General features: G+C 62.0%; 1 pseudogene; it reads right to left on the bottom strand.

The window, feature by feature from the left end:
- Positions 1-8,402: 8,402 nt before the first annotated feature.
- Positions 8,403-14,294, bottom strand: LOC128847579 (major histocompatibility complex class I-related gene protein-like; annotated as a pseudogene).
- Positions 14,295-18,412: the final 4,118 nt, after the last annotated feature.

Here is an 18,412-nt window from a genome sequence, read left to right as displayed (position 1 = left end):
TACATGGAAATAAAAAGGCCCATGTTTCAAATATTAGTGAGTGGTTAGGATTAGAAGCAGAGTGTGCATTTCTGTTGCTTGGCAACCATATCTTCAAGAAAGTTAGGAATAATTCCAGCTGTTGCATTCCTGAAGGGTTAAAATACTTAATTTACTGGGATTTATTTAAAGTAAAGTTTTTACCTTGTTTTCTTTTTGTTTCTTGTTTTATTCTGTTTTCAATTGCTTTATCTTTTGGAGGTTTCTGTAAAAACTATAACTTTTAACTTTTAAAACAAAAAGAGAGCAGAATTGAGGAGAGATGGGGGAGAGAGGGTGGGGTGAAGAGCAACCTAGGAAGGTAGTGAGACCTGAGCCAAGAGAGATTAACTCTATTAAGATATTTGAAAGTACAGGCAGCAGCAGCAAATTTAGCAAACTAAGAAAGCATATAAAGGACAAACCTTAACTAGTATGTAAAAATATTTGAGAAAGAATATTCTATTTTCAGATATGAGCGTAGAGTGTGGTTCCGTGGGTCAAAGCAGTTGGGAACCTGCACAGTTAGGAACAGTGCCCCTGTTTTTTATCCTGGCTTTGAGAGGAGAATGGGGGTAGTTACCTGATCTTGTAAAACCTGAATTTGTTCCCCCAATGTCTGTTGCTTTTGTGTGCATGCCAAATGGATGGCAGGAGTGCCCTTTTTTGGTGCAGTTAACTGGTTTTGGGCAGCTCCATGTGTTATTGCATCAATTCTAGGTGTTAACCCATTTAATTTTGGTTTTTTACTTTGAAATGCTTTTTTATTCACTTCCCTGCGATCGAGTCGCAGCTCCTGTCTCCTAATGTGCTCTGTGAACTGTTCCATATTTTCCTTCATCTGATTTACCAATTCTGTGAAAGTATTATGTGCTACTCTTTCCTTCTGTGCACTTACTTGTCCCGTTCTGACAGGCACCAGTCTAGGTCTCAGTTTAAGTTTAACTGGAACCTGGCTTTTATCATAAGGTAGTGGTTGCAATGCAGTGGACTCCGTTTCATCTTTTAATTTTACTAGGACCACGTTTTTCCACTTCTGTCCCCATTCTTCAGGCACAGGGTAGCTACCTGAAGCCTGCTGTTTACTACCAATATTTATAACAGGGTGTTGCGGATTGTGGGGGAGTTAGGGCCCTGCACCCCTCTTCCCGAGATTCACTGTGACTCTCAGCCAGCCAGTAAAGCAGAAGGTTTATTTAAGGACAGGAACACAGTCTCAAGCAGAGCGTGTAGGTACGACCGGACCCCCTCAATTAGGTCCCTCTGGGGGGTTCAGGGAGCTTAGACCCCAGCTTGGGGTTCCCTGCGTTGCACCACCCAGCCCCAACCGAAACTAAACTCTCAGCCCCTCCCGCTGCTCCTCTCCTTTGTTCAGTCTCCCGGGCAGAAGGTGTTAATTCTCCCCACCCCCGTTCCTGGCTCAGGTTACAGCTCAGGTAGCTTCCTTCAAGGGAAGTCCCACATCCCCATTGCAACCCCCCTGCAACATTCCCAGGTCAAATCTGCCCTGCTCCGTCACATCTCTCCCCCCTTCGAGACTGAACTGAGCGAGGTCACTCTGACCAGTGACCTGGGGAAGTTCAGGGCTCCCTCTCCGGGACAACGCGTCCGCTATCAGGTTGTCACGTCCCTTCACATGGACCACGTCCATGTCATAATCCTGCAGGAGCAGGCTCCATCTCAGGAGCTTGGCGTTGGCTCCTTTCATCTGGTGCAGCCAGGTCAGGGGAGAGTGGTCGGTGTGCACGGTGAAGTGACGCCCAAAGAGATATGGCTCTAGTTTCTTGAGGGCCCACACCATGGCCAGGCATTCCTTCTCGATGGCCGCGTAGTTCTGCTCCCGGGGTAGCAACTTCTTGCTCAGGTACACGATGGGGTGTCTCTCCCCCTTTTCATCCTCCTGCATTAACACCGCCCCCAGTCCTGTGTCTGAGGCGTCGGTGAACACCATAAAGGGCTTGTCAAAGTCTGGGTTTGCCAGAACTGGGCCACTGACCAGAGCCTCCTTCAGCGCCCGGAGAGCCTCCTGGCACTCCTCGGTCCAGACCACTTTGTCTGGCTTCCCCTTCTTGCACAGCTCAGTGATGGGGGCGGCTATGGCGCTAAAGTGGGGCACGAACCTCCGATAGTACCCTGCCATCCCAATAAAGGCTTGGACCTGCTTTTTGGTTTGAGGAGCGGGCCAGTCTCTGATCACCTCCACTTTGGCTGGTTCCGGCTTCAGGCAGCCACTTCCCACCCGGTGGCCTAGGTAGGATACCTCAGCCATCCCCACCTTGCACTTCTCCGGTTTTACGGTCAGCCCAGCCTTCTGGAGTCGGTCCAGCACTTGTCTAACCTGGGATATGTGGTCCTCCCAGGTCTGGCTAAAGACACAGATGTCATCGATATACGCCGCGGCAAAACTCTCCATCCCCCTCAGTAGCTGATCCACCAGGCGCTGGAAGGTGGCCGGCGCTCCCTTGAGGCCGAAGGGCATGGTCAGGAACTCATAGAGCCCCAGAGGGGTGACAAAGGCCGATTTCAGCCTGGCATCTGCATCCAGCGGCACTTGCCAATAGCCCTTTGTAAGATCCATGGTGGTAAGGTACCGAGCACCTCCCAGCTTGTCTAGGAGCTCGTCCGGCCTGGGCATGGGGTAGGCATCGGCTACAGTGATGGCATTGAGCTTCCGATAGTCCACACAGAACCGGATCGACCCGTCCTTTTTGGGGACCAGCACCACCGGCGAGGCCCAAGGGCTGGAAGACGGCTGGATCACCCCCAAAGCCAGCATGTCATTGACCTCTCTTTCCAGGTCCTGAGCAGTATTCCCTGTGGCTCGGAAGGGGGAGCATTTTATAGGCGGGTGCGATCCTGTCTGCACCCGGTGGACAGTCAGATTAGTGCGTCCAGGCTGGTTGGAAAACAGCTGCTGGTACAGATGCAGCACCCCTCCGATCTCAGCTCGCTGGGCAGGGGTTAGCCGATCAGAGAGAGGAATTGCTTCCAGGGGGAAGCCAACTCTTGTCCCAGGGAATAGATCTACTAAAGGGTCATCTCCCTGCCCCTCCCACTGTCCACACACGGCCAACACCATATTCCCCCTGTCATAATATGGCTTCATCATATTCACATGGTACACCCGGTGGTGGTGTGCCCGGTTCGACAGCTCCACCACATAGTTTACCTCGTTTAGTTGCTTGACAACCTTGAAGGGCCCTTCCCAGGCGGCCTGGAGTTTGTTTTTCCTCACGGGGATGAGGACCATCACCTGATCCCCAGTGGCGAAGGCGCGGGCCCGTGCTGTGCGGTCATACCAGACCTTCTGCTTCCTCTGGGCTCTGGCCAGATTCTCCCTGGCCAGGCCCATGAGCTCGGCAAGTCGTTCCCGGAAGGTCAGGACATACTCCACCACCGACTCTCCGTCAGGAGTGGCCTTCCCCTCCCATTCGTCTCTCATCAGGTCCAGGGGCCCCCTTACCCGCCTTCCATATAGCAGTTCGAAAGGCGAAAACCCGGTAGACTCCTGGGGTACCTCCCTGTACGCAAACAGCAGGTGAGGTAAGTACTTGTCCCAGTCCTGCGGGTGCTGATTCATAAATGTTTTCAGCATCATTTTTAGCGTCCCATTGAACCTCTCCACCAGCCCGTTGGATTGGGGGTGATATGCTGAGGCCCAGTTGTGCCGGACCCCACATCTCTCCCACAAGCACCGGAGTAGGGCCGACATGAAGTTGGACCCTTGGTCCGTCAAGACTTCCTTGGGGAACCCCACTCGGCTGAAAATGGTCAGCAGCGCATCCGCCACAGTGTCTGCTTCAATGGACGATAAGGGCACTGCCTCGGGGTAGCGGGTGGCGAAATCGACCACCACCAGGATGTATTTCTTCCCAGACCGGGTCGTCTTGCTGAGAGGTCCCACTATGTCCATGGCCACCTTCTGGAAAGGCTCCTCTATGATGGGCAAAGGTCTCAATGCTGCCTTCCCCTTGTCCCGGGCCTTCCCCACCCTCTGGCAGGGGTCACAGGATCGGCAGTACTGCCGGACGTTGGTGAAGACCCCGGGCCAGTAAAAGTTCTGTAGCAGCCTCTGCCTGGTGCGCCGGATCCCCTGGTGCCCTGCGAGAGGGATGTCATGGGCCAGGTACAGTAGCTTGTGGCGAAACTTCTGGGGAACCACCAGCTGCCTCCTGATCCCCCACGACTCCACTTCCCCCGGGGGAGCCCACTCTCGGTACAGGAACCCCTTCTCCCACAGGAACCTCTCCTTGCATCCTCTCCTCATGGTCTGTACCACACTGAGGTCAGCCAGGCCCCTTAGCTTCCGCAGGGAGGGGTCCTTCTGCAACTCGGCCTGGAACTCGGCGGCTGGGGAAGGGATGGGGACCTGCTCCCTCTCGTCGGCTGGGTCGGAAGCCCCAGCCACCCCGCGGCCTGTCCTTGGGTGTTCCCTCCCCACCCGGGAAGGGTTCGCTGCCTCCGGTGGGACATCCTTCCCAAGGTCAGGGCGTAGTGCCCCTCGCCGGCTCTGGCTACGGGTCACGACTAAGGCGGTCTGGGGGCTGCTTGGCCAGTCCTCTAGGTCCCCCCCCATCAACACCTCAGTGGGCAAATGGTGGTGCACTCCCACGTCCTTGGGGCCCTCCTTGGCCCCCCATTTCAGGTGTACCCTCGCTACGGGAACCTTGAATGGGGTCCCGCCCACCCCGGTCAGGGTCAGGAAGGTGTTGGGCACCATCCGATCTGGGGCCACCACCTCGGGCCGGGCCAGTGTCACCTCTGCGCCCGTGTCCCAGTATCCATAAACTTTCTTCCCATCCACCTCCAGGGGAACAAGGCACTCGCTCCGCAGGGACAGCCCCGCGCCAACCCTGTAAATGGAGAACTTTGAGTCCGGAGCATCTGGCCCCCCAGAGAAGCTGGCCGGGGGCCCTTCTCTCTCTTGAGCAGTTGATAAGCTGCCAGCCCCTCTTGCGTGGGAAGCCTGCCCCTCGTCCGTCTGGGCCTCTACCAAGTTAACCCGGTGCGGGTTCGGTCTGCTCAGTCTGTCCTTGAGCTTGGGGCACTGGGCCCGAACGTGGCCTCTTCGGCCGCAGTAATAGCAGCTCAGGTCCCGTGGGTCCCCTCGAGCCGGTCGGTTGTCCCTGATGCTGGGCCTTCCCCGTGGGAGGGGATTCCCCATATTCCCCCTTTGGGAGGTCCCAGGGTGACTCTCTCTCTGCATCGCGGCGGGCCTGTTCCTTTGGGGCTCCTCCCTGCCACCCCCTGACCGGCTCTTTACAAACTCATCAGCCAGCTGCCCGGCGTGTCGCGGGTTCTCTGGCTTTCTGTCCACCAACCACAGCCTCAGGTCGGATGGGCACCGCTCATACAGTTGCTCCAGTACCAGCAGTTTAATCAGGTCCTCCTTCGTCTGGGCCCCACCAGCCCACTTGCTGGCGTATCTTTCCATGCGGACGGCTAGTTGCAGATATGAGATCTCAGGGGTTTTATCTTGACTCCGGAACCTTTCCCGGTACATCTCAGGAGTCAGCCCAAACTCCCGTAGCAGGGCCTTTTTGAATAGTTCGTAGTCCCCTTTCTCTGCCTCTCCCAGTTGGCGGTACAATGCCACGGATTTGGGGTCCAGTAAGGGGGTAAGGACCCGGAGTCTGTCCGCGGGATCCACCCGGTGCAGCTCGCAGGCCGTCTCAAAGGCCTCCAGGAAGTCATCCATGTCCTCCCCCTCCTTGTATGGGGCCATGATGCACTTATCAAAGCTCCGTGCAGTCCTGGGTCCCCCCTCACTCACCGCAGCCGGGGGTTCGCTGCCCTTCAATCTCGCCAGTTCCAGGTCATGCTGACGCTGTCTCTCATTCTCCTCCCGTTCATGCTGTCTCTGTCTCTCTTCACGCTGATGCTGTCTCTCTTTCTCCTCCCGTTCATGCTGACGCTGTCTCTCTTTCTCCTCCCGTTCACGCTGATGCTGTCTCTCTTTCTCCTCCCGTTCATGCTGTCTCTGTTGTTCATGATCCTCCAGCTCTCTCAGTTTTAGCTCTTTCTCCCATTCCAGCCAATTCCGCTCCCCGGATGCCGAACGTCGCCGGGAGGATCCTCTGCTGGCCGGCGGGCTTCGCCGGGGGGATCCCCTGCTGGCCGGGGGGGTCACGGCGCCCTCGGTATTTGCTGGGCTCCTCCCCACCCTTCCCCTAGGCATAGGAAGGAGGGGTCTCGGGAAGCCCTCAGCAGCCGGCTGACCACTCCCAGCTGGGACAGACACTGGTGCCTGCGCTGCATTTGCCAGGCTGCTTCCCTGAGACACAGGGATCAGTTCATTCGCGCGATCTTCCGCCTCCAGCTGGGCAATGAGCTGTTCTTTGGTGAGCCTCCCAATGCGCAGCCGCCTCTGCTTGCACAGCTCCACCAGGTCGCTCTTAAGCCGCTTGGCATACATCTTCCTGCTGGCCACTCACCGGCCTGTGTGCTCACAGCTCCCCACAGTTCCCAGGGGCCCCCTAGTGTGCCAGCCCTTCTCGAGGTCACCACCTCTCTGCCAGGGTCGAGCTGCAGACTCCTCCGCCCCTGGGACCACTCGCTGCGATCCCCCCGGGGGACCCTGTTACTGCAAAAGTCCTTCTCGCTGGTCACACACTCCCAGGGGTAATAACCGTCTCTCTCTCACTCTTCAGCACGCCTGGTCCCCGTCAATCCCCCTTCGTTTTACTGCTCCCCAGTCACTTACTGCAGGAAGCGCCGTCCACGGGGTGCAGTAGATCCCGCCGCTGCCACCAGTTGTTGCGGATTGTGGGGGAGTTAGGGCCCTGCACCCCTCTTCCCGAGATTCACTGTGACTCTCAGCCAGCCAGTAAAGCAGAAGGTTTATTTAAGGACAGGAACACAGTCTCAAGCAGAGCGTGTAGGTACGACCGGACCCCCTCAATTAGGTCCCTCTGGGGGGTTCAGGGAGCTTAGACCCCAGCTTGGGGTTCCCTGCGTTGCACCACCCAGCCCCAACCGAAACTAAACTCTCAGCCCCTCCCGCTGCTCCTCTCCTTTGTTCAGTCTCCCGGGCAGAAGGTGTTAATTCTCCCCACCCCCGTTCCTGGCTCAGGTTACAGCTCAGGTAGCTTCCTTCAAGGGAAGTCCCACATCCCCATTGCAACCCCCCTGCAACATTCCCAGGTCAAATCTGCCCTGCTCCGTCACACAGGGGACGGCACTTTTTGCTTTTGCAGGTTTTCTACAGCTGTTTCCAATTTTTTATTTTCCTGCTTCACTTGCTCGAGCATATCATGAGTTTGGCCCGCCTGTTGCTGTGCTAACAGAGCTTGGGCTTTCCAGTGCTCAACTGCCCGGGTTACCTCTTCTACTCCTCCTGTTTTTTTTTCTGTGACTTGTTTGGCCAGCATTCCAACATGCTGTCTGAGCCGTCTCACTACCAGAGACATGAGTTGCAAAATTCTTGCTTTTTTTACTCTTATTACTGTTTCTCAGAGCCTCGGTTTCTACCATCGCTCTACATAAGCCAGTCCATGTTTCCCCACTCTCTTTTTTAAATTCATATGGACCCCCTTTACTGGCAATCCAGCGGGTCCAACAATTATCAAACTCCATGGGGATCATGAGGGAGGGGATAAGGGGGTTCCTTAGCTCGAGGTTTACTGCCATGTTAGATCGCGATTCCTACCACGGCAGTTTTGCTTACTCACCAGATCAGCGGTCGGGGTCACCAGTGTTGTAGAATATTTTTTGTAGCATAACCATGTTTTTTTGGATGCTGTCTTCCAGATACCGGACAAAGACACCACCCCAGGGACACATTCTTATACACAGGTACAAACAAGTTACACATCACTCCTGACGTATTGAGGTGCAACCCCTCTACGTAGCGAGGTACAACCCCTCTACGTAATAAGGTGCCGCCTCACACCTTGTACCTGTTGGTTTGATCAAAACAACTCTATCCATCATTTTACCCTTTTGCCCCTGTCATTGGGATGGGTCGGCCTGTTCCATGTTATCTGTGGAATGTTCCGGTATAGTATGTCTTGGTACCATGTTTATACTATAACTATGCTAAATGAATATGTATTTCTGCAACATCAGCCCTTTCCTTGCCAACTTCTGTGAGCAGGGCCTGCCTTTTGCTCACAGCTTAACTTTGCTTCATATTAGCAAAGTCTTGACCATTACTTTAGTTTGGTTCAGGCCTCATACTGGGCCTTCATTAGGCCTTTACTTACTACATTGCCTTCACTTACTACAAGGGGCTCACACACTAAATAAACCATGCAGTGAATGGGGCCGGCCATGCCCATCGGGGCTGCCCAGTTCGCGTCCTGTGGCCGACACGCAGAGCTCGGGGCCGGCGGCCCCCCAGCAGTGGGTCCCAGGGAGGCGGGAGGTTCAGGAGACATGGGCTGTTCACCAAAGCACCAGGCACAGCGCTGAGGCCGAACACGAGTAACAGAGAGATAATGCAGAGGAGAGGCGGGGGGCCGGACCCCCTGGTCAGTCCGTGTCTTCACAGTCTGGAGTCTCCTCCGGCTCTGACCGGCTACGTTAGAGCTGCAGGAGGGAGACACGGGAGAGTCAGGGTCTGCCCCGAGCCGCGTCCGTATGGGTCAGAGAGGGGCTGGCACCGGGGGGCTCCCCTGGGACCATTCCCCAGAGAGACACCCCCCCAAGCTCTCCCCCTCCCAGAGACACCCCCCAGTGCCCCTGCTGCCTGGAACCCCTCCCTGCAGAGGGAGATAGACCCAGCCGCAGACCCGGCCCTGCACCCAGCACCCTGGCCTGGAGCTCAGGGCTGGTTTGTCGGAGGGGCCAGGCCTGGGGTCTCCACCAAGCCCTCGTTGACTCCCCTGGGACAGAGCCCCCCCACGTACCGGTGATGGAGCTGTCCGATCCATGCTCGCTGGCTGTGGGGGGAGAAGGGAAGGGGGTCAGTGTCTGGCGGGGTTTGATACGCTCCCCTGGGCTCAGCCCCCCACCTTCCCGCCCCACGGGGAACAAACTGGGGCTGGTCAGATTGCGACACAGAGGCAAAGAAACGGCCCAGCCCAGGCAGGGAAGGGGGACAGGGGCCGGCCAGGCAGGGAAGGGGGTCAGTGTCTGGCGGGGTTTGATACGCTCCCCTGGGCTCAGCCCCCCACCTCCCCGCCCCACGGGGAACAAACGGGGGCTGGTCAGATTGCGACACAGAGGCAAAGAAACGGCCCAGCCCAGGCAGGGAAGGGGGGCAGGGGCCGGGCGGGAAGGGAGACAGGGGCCGGCCAGGCAGGGAAGGGGGGCAGGGAAGGCGGGCAGGGGCTGGCCAGGGGCAGGGGCAGACAGACCCAGCTGTGGGGTAATAATCCCCACAATGCACTGGGGCTGGACGTGTGGAGCACCCCAGGCCGGTCCAGGCCTGAGGATCTCACGGGGCGATGTCAGACCGAAGTACCCGGCTCCACCCACCCACCCAGCCCTTCCGCAGCGCCCGTCACGGCAAAGACCCGGGCCCTCAGCATGCGCTAATGGGGGGCAGTTAAAGTCTCGGGGGCTGCTAACAACAGCCCCCTTCACCGAGTCCAAGGCCAGAAGGGACCATCTCGTCCCCATCCTGTACAGCCCAGGCCAGCGACCGGCCCCACAATGATCCCCAGAGCAGATCTCGGAGTGACCCCCCCCCCCCCCCGCGTGAGCTAAGCACTGCCAGCGACAGAGCATCGCCCTGGCCGCGGGCAGCTGTTCCAGGGGTTAATCTCTCTCCCCCCCCCCCGCGGGCAGTCCCTGACACCTGGTTTCCAGGCTGCATTCGGGGAAGGCGCGTGGGAGCTGACCTCCCGCCAGGGGCCCCGGGGAGTGGGCGTGGGGTTCGAGTTTCAGGGAGACCCCTAGGACAGCGACCGTCCCGGCAGGCCCAGTGCCCTCGGGGTGTTCGAGGTGCCCAGACCCTGCCCCCCAGCTCTCCCCACACCGCACAGCTCGGCACCGCGGACAGGCCGGTCTCGGCGGGGGGACACGGACAGCGCCCGGCCCAGCGGGGGGTCGTCTCACTCACCCGGTGCCGGCGAGTACAGATCTGCCTGGGGCCCTGCGGGGAGAAGGCAGGTTTCAGCGAGGGCAGGAGCTGTCTCTGGTCGCTCTCTGGGGCCCGGCCCAGCACGGACACCTGGGCTCAGGGTCCCTGGACAAACCCAGCACGCGAGAGGGGACCAGACACCCCAGCGTGAGCGGCCGCCTCCCTCCATGAGTCCCCCATCAGTGTCCCTGCCAGCCCCCCTCGGGGAGCCCACAGCACCAGCGCTGAGGGCTGCAGTGCAGGGCGTGGGGCAGCCCGGGGATCCCCCGCCCAGCTCCGTACCTGACAGCCTCCTCCTCCAGGCCAGGCCGACCAGCACAGCGACCGCCCCCAGGGCCAGGATCACGCCCGCCACCACCGGGACCAGCAGCGACTCGCACGGCGGCTCTGAGACGGGACAGGACAGGGGCTGAAGGGAACCAGGCGAGACCCTCCCCACAGCCCTGCTCCCCCATCAGTGCCCCATTGCCCCGCTGAGCTCCTCCCCCAGCACAAGGGTGAGTCACCCTGTCCCCCATCAGTGCCCCATAGCCCTCCTCCCCCAGCACAGGGGTCAGTCAATCCCTCCCCCAGAACAGGGTCAGTCCCAGTCGCTCACACAGGCTCCCCCCCCGCCCAAATGCCGCTCCCCCCGGGCTCACCCCACACGATGACGAGCGGCTCGGTCAGGCTCTCGTGCTCCACACGGCAGCTGTACAGGTCTCTCTCCCGGGGGTCGATCTCCACCGTGGCCCAGGCATGGTAGGTCCCGTCCCCATTGGGCAGGACCCCCCCTCGCCGCGGCTCCTGCTCGCTGCTCGCCCCGTGTCGCAGCCAGCTCAGGGCGATGTCCCGGGGGTAGAAGCCGTGGGCCCGACAGGAGAGGGTGGTGGGGCCACCGGGGGTGTCTCTGCCGGTGACCCGCACGGCCGGGCGCTCTGGGGAGACAAGGGGGCAGAGGGGGAGCCGCAGGGTCACGGCCGGTGAGCAGCACCCGGGTCCCCCGATACCGTTACCAGCACCCGCCCCAACGTCCCTCCCTGCGCCCGGATGGGGACACAGACCCAGAGTGAGGGGCCCAGGGGATCCCTCGGGCAGGGGTGTCCCCAAAGGGGAAGTCAGGGAGCATCAGAGATGTCCCTGCCCCCCAGCCCCATGGCCCCAAGGGCAGCCCTCCCCCTCCCCCCCAGCACCCCCTGCCCTTCCCCTCCCACCCAGCACCCCCTGCTCTCCACCCAGCCCCTCTGACTTCTCCCCCAGCACCCCCTGCCCTCATCCCGCCTAGCCCGCACCCCCCTGCCCTCCCCTCTCCCCACCCCCAGCGCCCCCTGCCCTCACCCCGACTGGTCAGCGCCCCCTGCCCTCACCACGCCCCCCAGGACCCCCTGCCCTCACCCCACCTGGCCAATGCCCCCTGCCCTCATCACACACCCCAGCGCCCCCTGCCCTCACCCCACCCCCCAGGACCCCCTGCGCTCACCCCACCTGGCCAGCCCCCCCTGCCCTCACCCTGTCCCCCAGGATCCCCTGCGCTCACCCTGTCTGGCCAGTGCCCCCTGCCCTCACCCCAGCCCCAGTGCCCCCTGCCCTCACCCCGCCCCCCATCTCCCCTGCCCTCTCCCCACCCCCAGCACCCCCTGCCCTCACCCTGCCCCCCAGGTCCCCTGCCCTCACCCCGCCTGGCCAGCGCCCCCTGCCCGAGCTGCAGGTAGCGGCGCAGGGCCTCGACGCACTCCTGCTCCAGGAAGTGGCGGTAGTACTGCAGGGCGACCGGGTCCCCGTTCCACCGGCGCTGGGTGGCCTCGGCCTCCTGGGCAGGAGCCTCCCAGCGGTGCCGGGCGGCGTCGTAGATCAGGAAGTCGCCCCCGTCGTAGCCAAAGCGCCGGAAGCCCCCGGTGCTGCCGTCCGCCCGGATCTCGCAGCCGTAGGCGTACTGGAAGATGTGGAAGCCTGGGTGGGGCAGAGCCGGGGGTGGGGTTCGGACGGGGACCCCACAGAGCCAGGACCACTGCTGGGTCTGTGACCCCTCCCTGGATCCCCCCCAGACCCTGCTTAGCAGGGAGCCTGTCCCTCCCCAGGGGCCCTGCCCTGTGCCCCCCTCAGTGCCAGCCCTCATCTGCCCCCCGCGGGGGCCTTGCTGGGCAGGACTGCATGGCCCTTGGTTCTGATCCGGCCATTCCCGGGAACAGAGAGGGGGGTAGGGAGCCCCGGCCCACTGGGGGCGCTGCACAGACACAGTGAGAGACAGTCCCTGCCCCAAACAGCTCACAGGGCAAAGAGACAAGAAACCAGAGGGGAAACTGAGGCACAGAGAGGTGAACTGACTTGGCCAAGGTCACCCAGCAGGTCAGGGGAAAAGAGCTGGGGACAGAACCCAGGAGTCCTGGCTCCCAGCCCTGCTGCTCTAACCCACTAGACCCCACTCCCCTCCCAGAGCTGGGATAGAACCCAGGAGTCCTGGCTCCCAGAGCAGTGCTCCAGATCCCCTCCCTCTCTTCCCCTCCGCGCTCCCAGTGCCCCGGCCCCTCTGGCCGCGTGCGGGCGCAGACTCACCCCTGCTCTGGTTGTAGAGGTGCATGTGGCTCCGCACCTTGCCCCGGAAGCAGGCCTGACGCACCTTGTGGACGTGGTTCTCCCGCTCCCAGACCTCGGGCTCGGTCTCCTGCATCCAGGGCGCCCGGGGCTGCATCTGCTGGGCCTCGCCGTCATACTCCACGAACCGCTGCCCGTCCACGTAGCCGGCCACGGTGAACTCGGGCACCCCCGGGCCGGGCTCCGAGACGGCCGTCAGGAAGTACTGCAGGGAGTGCGACCCTACGGGGGAGGGGAGCGGAGGTGTTAGTGGGATCTGTCTGCACCCCCTCCCCAAACGCCGGGAGAGCAGCCCCCATTCCCCACAGCTCTACAGAGACCCCCCCAAAAAACCCCAATGTAATTGTAAGGGGGATTGACACACGGCACACTCATCTCCTCAAGCACAGAGTGAACGGGGAATCACCAGCAGCTGGGAGCACTGCAGGGCACCTGACACACGGTAGGGAGTGAACAGCCGTGCTGAGAATGGGACAGAGGGTGTGTGTGTGTGCACGGACACTGCACACACACACGCATGCCCAAGAGGGACGGACGGACGGACGGACGGACGGACACACACACACACACACACACACACACACACACACACACACACACACACACACACACACACACACACAGTTCCCTTCCCCAGCACCGCAGGGCAGCCCTGCCACCGCACGGCCCACTAACCCCGATTCCCTAGCCCAGGCACAGAGCTGCAGGGAGAGTGGAGGGGGGACAGGGGAAAATGTGGGGTGACAACAGTGGGGGGGGGTGTGGCTGTCACAGCTGCTCAAGGCCACGTCCGGCCCCAGGATCCTCTGACACCAGCCCAATGAGGTCACCCTCGGGGGTGGGTCTGGCCCCAACTCCCCAGTGAGCTCCCGGCCCCCCACAACTCACCCACTATCCACTAGCACCCCAGACTGCTGCCAGGTGCTCCCCCACCTGGGCAGTACCTCCCACCCCTCCCCCAATACCACAGGAAATATACCACTGCACCCCCCCCCCCGCCCTGTGGCAGAGAAATGTCCCCCAGAGTCAGTGAGAGAACCCAGGAGTCCTGGTTCCCAGCCCCCCCTGCTCTAACCCACCAGCCCCCACTCCCCTCCCAGAGCTGGGATAGAACCCAGGTGTCCTGGCTCCCAGCCCCACCCCCCACTTCCAAGGGAGGGGTTAACCCCCCCGGTTTTCCCCTACTCACGTGACTCTAACCCACCAGCCCCCCACTCCCCTCCCAGAGCTGGGGAGAGAACCCAGGAGTCCTGGCTCCCAGCCCCCTCTGCTTAACCCCCCCCCCCACAACACCCTCCCCTCCCAGAGCTGGGGAGAGAAACCAGAAGTCCTGACTCCCAGCCCCCCTGCTCTAACCCACCAGCCCCCACTCCCCTCCCAGAGCTGGGAGAGAACCCAGGAGTCCTGGCTCCCGGCCCCCCCTGCTCTAACGACCAGCCCCCATTCCCCTCCCAGAGCCGGGGAGAGAACCCAGGAGTCCTGGCTCCCAGTCCCCCCTGCTCTAACCCACCAGCCCCCATTCCCCTCCCAGAGCCGGGGAGAGAACCCAGGCGTCCTGGCTCCCAGCCCCACCCCCCACTTCCAGGGGAGGGGTTAACCCCGTTTTCCCCTACTCACGTCACTCGGCGCCCCCCAGCAGGAGGAGGGGGAGGAGGAGGAGGCTGCCTGGGCCCCCCATGCCGTGTGGGGCGCGATCCCGCTGTGCTGTGGGGCGGGGGGGGGGCTGCTGGCCCTGGGAGCCGCCCCCCCGCGGGGATTGGGCACCACGGGCGTGTCCTGCCCATTGCGACAGACCCACGGGGCCGGGCCGGGGAGGAAGTGAGATTCCGGCACAGCGGGGGGGGGAGAGCAGCCCCGGGGCCCCCCGCCCACAGCCCAGCCCCACAAAAACATGGGGGGCCCTAGACCCCCGCTCCCAGCCCGGCCCCTCCCAGACACGGGGTGACCGGGACCCCCCCCCCCGCTCCCAGCCCGGCCCTGGACCCAGACACGGGGGGGCCGGGGCCTCCCCCCCCACTTCAGTTACAGTCACAGACATGGGGGCAGAGAACTGAACCCTCTGTGCTTAGACAGTCACAGGACAGACACCAGGTCCCCCCCACCCCCCGCACAGCCCCCCCCCTCCAATGAGCCGCCCCCACCTGCTCACATTACCCACGTGCCCCTCAGCCTTTCCAAAGAGCTAAAGTGATTGAGGAGTCTTCGTCCAGGAGAGAACCCAGGAGTCCTGGCTCCCAGCACCCCCCCCCCCGTTAACCTTTTAGAGCCCCCCAGGGGGGTTAGCGCCTAGTGGCTGATCTCCAAAGCTAGAAACTCCTTTGAAATCGACGGGCGTCCGGCCACGAACCTGCTTCAACCCCTTTGAACCCCCCCTTGTAAATCTGACCCTAAACCCCCTTGGAAATGGGGCTCCTCCTCCAACGCCACTTGTCCCTTAACTCCCCTGCCCCCCCCTTAATCCTCACCCTGCCCGTGTCCTTCCCCACTGACCCCCCCATCGCTCCAGGCCCTGCCTCCTGGCCTCTCGTGCGGGGGTTTATCCTGCTGCCCGTCACCCTGGCGTCCGGGCACCTTCCACACAAACTCGACAGCAAGTAACAAAGCTCCTGGTGGATGGCGGGGGACTCTGCTCCGCGTTACACCCCCCAGCCGGCCCTGCTGCGGCCCTGCCTGCTCTCCTGAGCCCTTCCTCCCTGTCCCGGTGCCCACCCCCTGCCCCACAGCCCCCCCCCCATGCCCACCCCGGTCTGCCCCCCCTTCCCATGGGCAGTAGAAGGCAGCTGGATCAAGCCCAGCGACCAGGCCCAGCTCCCGGGGTGTCGGGGTGTGTCTGTCCCCCCCGTGTCCGGCACTCTGTGCTGTGGGCACTGCCCATGGTGGGAGGCCAGCTGCGGTGTCGGGCTCCCCGCCCAGGGCAGGCGACCGGCGCAGCGGCTGTGTTTAACTCTCCCCCGGTCGCCGCAGGGCCGCAAGTTCCCCATGCCGGGGGCCGGGGGGACAGGATGGCGAGTCGCAGTGCGCTCGCTGCAGCCCGCAGGGTCACGCTTCCTCTTCCCCTGCCAGGCCCTCGGCAGCCGAGTTCGAGGCAGTCACGTGGGGACCGGCGCGCTGGGGGAACGTCGGAGCTGCTGAGATCCGGCCTCTGGCGCCCGCCCGCCAGGCCCAGCGCGGGTCACACGCAGGCCGCAGGGAGCTGGGGCTGAACTGCCGGTCGTGCCAGACCCCACGGGAGCTGCACCCTGCCCCAGGCCGGCTGGATCTGTGGGGATCCTGCCCCAATCTGCCCCACGCCGACCTGAGACAGGCCCCGACATGCTGCTAGAGCATCGCTAGGCCAGGATCCCCTGGGCGCAGCCTCCTCCGCCGAGCGCCGTGCCGATGCCAGCCACGTTAACCAGTCTGAGCGTCTCTCCCCCGAGTGTCAGCTCCCCGGGGCAGGGACTGGCTGTGCAGCGCCTGGCACTGGGGGGTCTCCGCCTGGGCTGGGCCCCCCCAGACACTACTGCAATACGGGCAATGAACACACTCCCCCGGGTCCGGCTCTGAGGGCCGGCTGAGGAGGGGCAGGGGGGTGGGGGTGTCTCTGCCCTGCACAGAGCCAGACCTGCTGGGACTGAGAGCGCCGTGGTCTGCGCAGTGTTAGCCGGGTCTGTCTGTGCACGGCTCTGGAGCGAGCAGCTCTGAGTCGAACCGGATCCAGATTAAATTCAATGTGACGGAGCCATTGGGCTTTACCGGCTCTTCCCAGCGCCCGGCTGCAATGGTGCCAGCAGGGGACGCCCCAGGCCTCGGTCTGAGAATCCCCCAGTGCCGCCTTAGTTCTCAGCAACAGGGCGGTTCGGCTCGCTGGGGCAGCAGAACCCGGCACCGGGAGGGGAGACGGGCTCAGACAGACAAAGCAAACGCCCAGACAAGTGAGGGGCACACGAGAGACCGGGCCTTTATTCCAGGCGTTCAGTGACACGCTCTAGTCTGGTGGCTCTCAACTTTTCCAGGCTGCTGTCCCCTTGGCAGGAGACTGATTTGTCGTGTGTCCCCCAAGTTTCACCTCGCTTAAAAATACTTACTTCAAAATCAGACAAACATACAGACGTGTCACAGCCCACTATGACTGGACAATGGCTGACTTCCTCGTTTTTACTGTATAATTATAAGATAAATCAATTGAAATATAAACATTGTACTTACAGGTCGGTGTACTGTACATTACACAGAGCAATAGAAACAAGTCATTGTATGAAACTGTAGTTTGCACCGACTTTGCTGGTGTTTTTTGTGTCGCCTGCTGTAAAACCAGGGAAATATCTAGCGCAGTTGATGTACCCCCTGGCAGACCCCTGTGACCCTCCAGGGGTACACATCCCCCTGGCTGAGAAATCAAAGGGTCCCTGCCCCACACCGCAGCTTTCACTGTAAGTCTGACAGATCCCAGGTACTTAACCCACAGCAGCCCGCGCGAGGCAGCCGAGCGTCGCACCCAGGGCCTGGGCGCGGAGGCAGAGGGAAAGGGTGAGGGATTCAGTCCAGGTCACACGGGCAGTCAGTGGCCGAGGGAGGAGAGACCCCCAGGAACAACTCCAGCCTAGACGATGCCCGCTGGGGGGTCCCTGTCATCGGGTGGGGCAGGAACACCCACAGGGAGGAGCTGCTGAGTTTCTGCAGGGAGATTGGTCTCTCCCCTCCCAGTGTCCCCCAGCAGCTGCACCTCGGCCTCCGACCCTGCAGGAACGAGATACAGGGAGTCAGGGGGAGCCCGGAGCCTCCCCTTTTTTTCCGGCGGCCCCCATGGCCCCCCCACTTTTCTGGGGGTGCCCCCCCAGGCACACCCCCTTTTTCTACTGGCACCTCTGCAGAAGCCGTGTCTGTTCATAGGGTCGGGCTGACACCGGAGAGGGACCTGCTGCAGCCGGACAGGGCTCCCTCGGGCCGTTCTCCAGACCCTCCCGCAGCCGGGTCAGACGGGGGAGAGACGCTCCATACTCAGCAGGGTCACTCCCAGCTCTGCCTGGGGCGGGGGGGGGGAAGAGGAGGGAGTTCCCGGCTGGTTCATTGCTCCCCACCACGGGGAGCAGGCGCTCAGAGCTCCCCCCCCTCTGCTCCCAGGCTGGTCTGCTAGAGGGGCCGGGCCTGGGGGGTTCTGGGCCTATGACCGGGGGGAGCAGCCAGCACCCCGAGCTGGAGTCACCACTTACCTTGCGAGCCGGTGTCACACCCGGAGTCGCTGCCTGTGGGAGGGAGAAGGGGGTTAGCACTGCAGGGAGCTGGTTCCTGGCCGATCCCCCCACCCCGCACCACTGGGATCAGACTGGGGTGAGCAGAACGTCCCAGAGGCCCAGAAATGGCCCAGCCCAGGCAGGGACCATGGGAAGGGATCAGAAAGGGGGCAGGGGCCGGGACCGGGCAGACCCAGTTCTGGGGTAATAACCCCCATAACGCACCAGGGCTGGAGGCTGGGTGGGGGAGCGCAGGGACCCCAGCTGGGGCGGGAATGGTCGGGGGGTTCAGGATCTGAGGGTCCTGGTATCTGGGTCCCAGCCCAGCTCTGCGGGGGGGGTGTCACACTCAGCCCCACTCCTGTCCCAGTTCATATAGGGGGTGAGGTACAATGAGCCCTCCCCCCCTGCAGCCTCCCCCCAGCCACAACCCCACCCCCAGAGTCCCTGCTGCCTGGAACGACCCCCCCCCTTGCAGAGGGGACCCACCCCCGGCTGGGGACTGCAGGGCGCCCTGGGGCAGGGCCTGGGGAAAGCGTCTCCCCATAGAGGTCTCCGCGACCACAGCCGATCACAGGGGGGC

Source organism: Malaclemys terrapin, chromosome 13, assembly GCF_027887155.1.
Source record: "Malaclemys terrapin pileata isolate rMalTer1 chromosome 13, rMalTer1.hap1, whole genome shotgun sequence".
Classification (NCBI taxonomy): Eukaryota; Metazoa; Chordata; order Testudines; family Emydidae; genus Malaclemys; species Malaclemys terrapin.
This window is presented reverse-complemented; position numbering and strand designations above follow the sequence as displayed.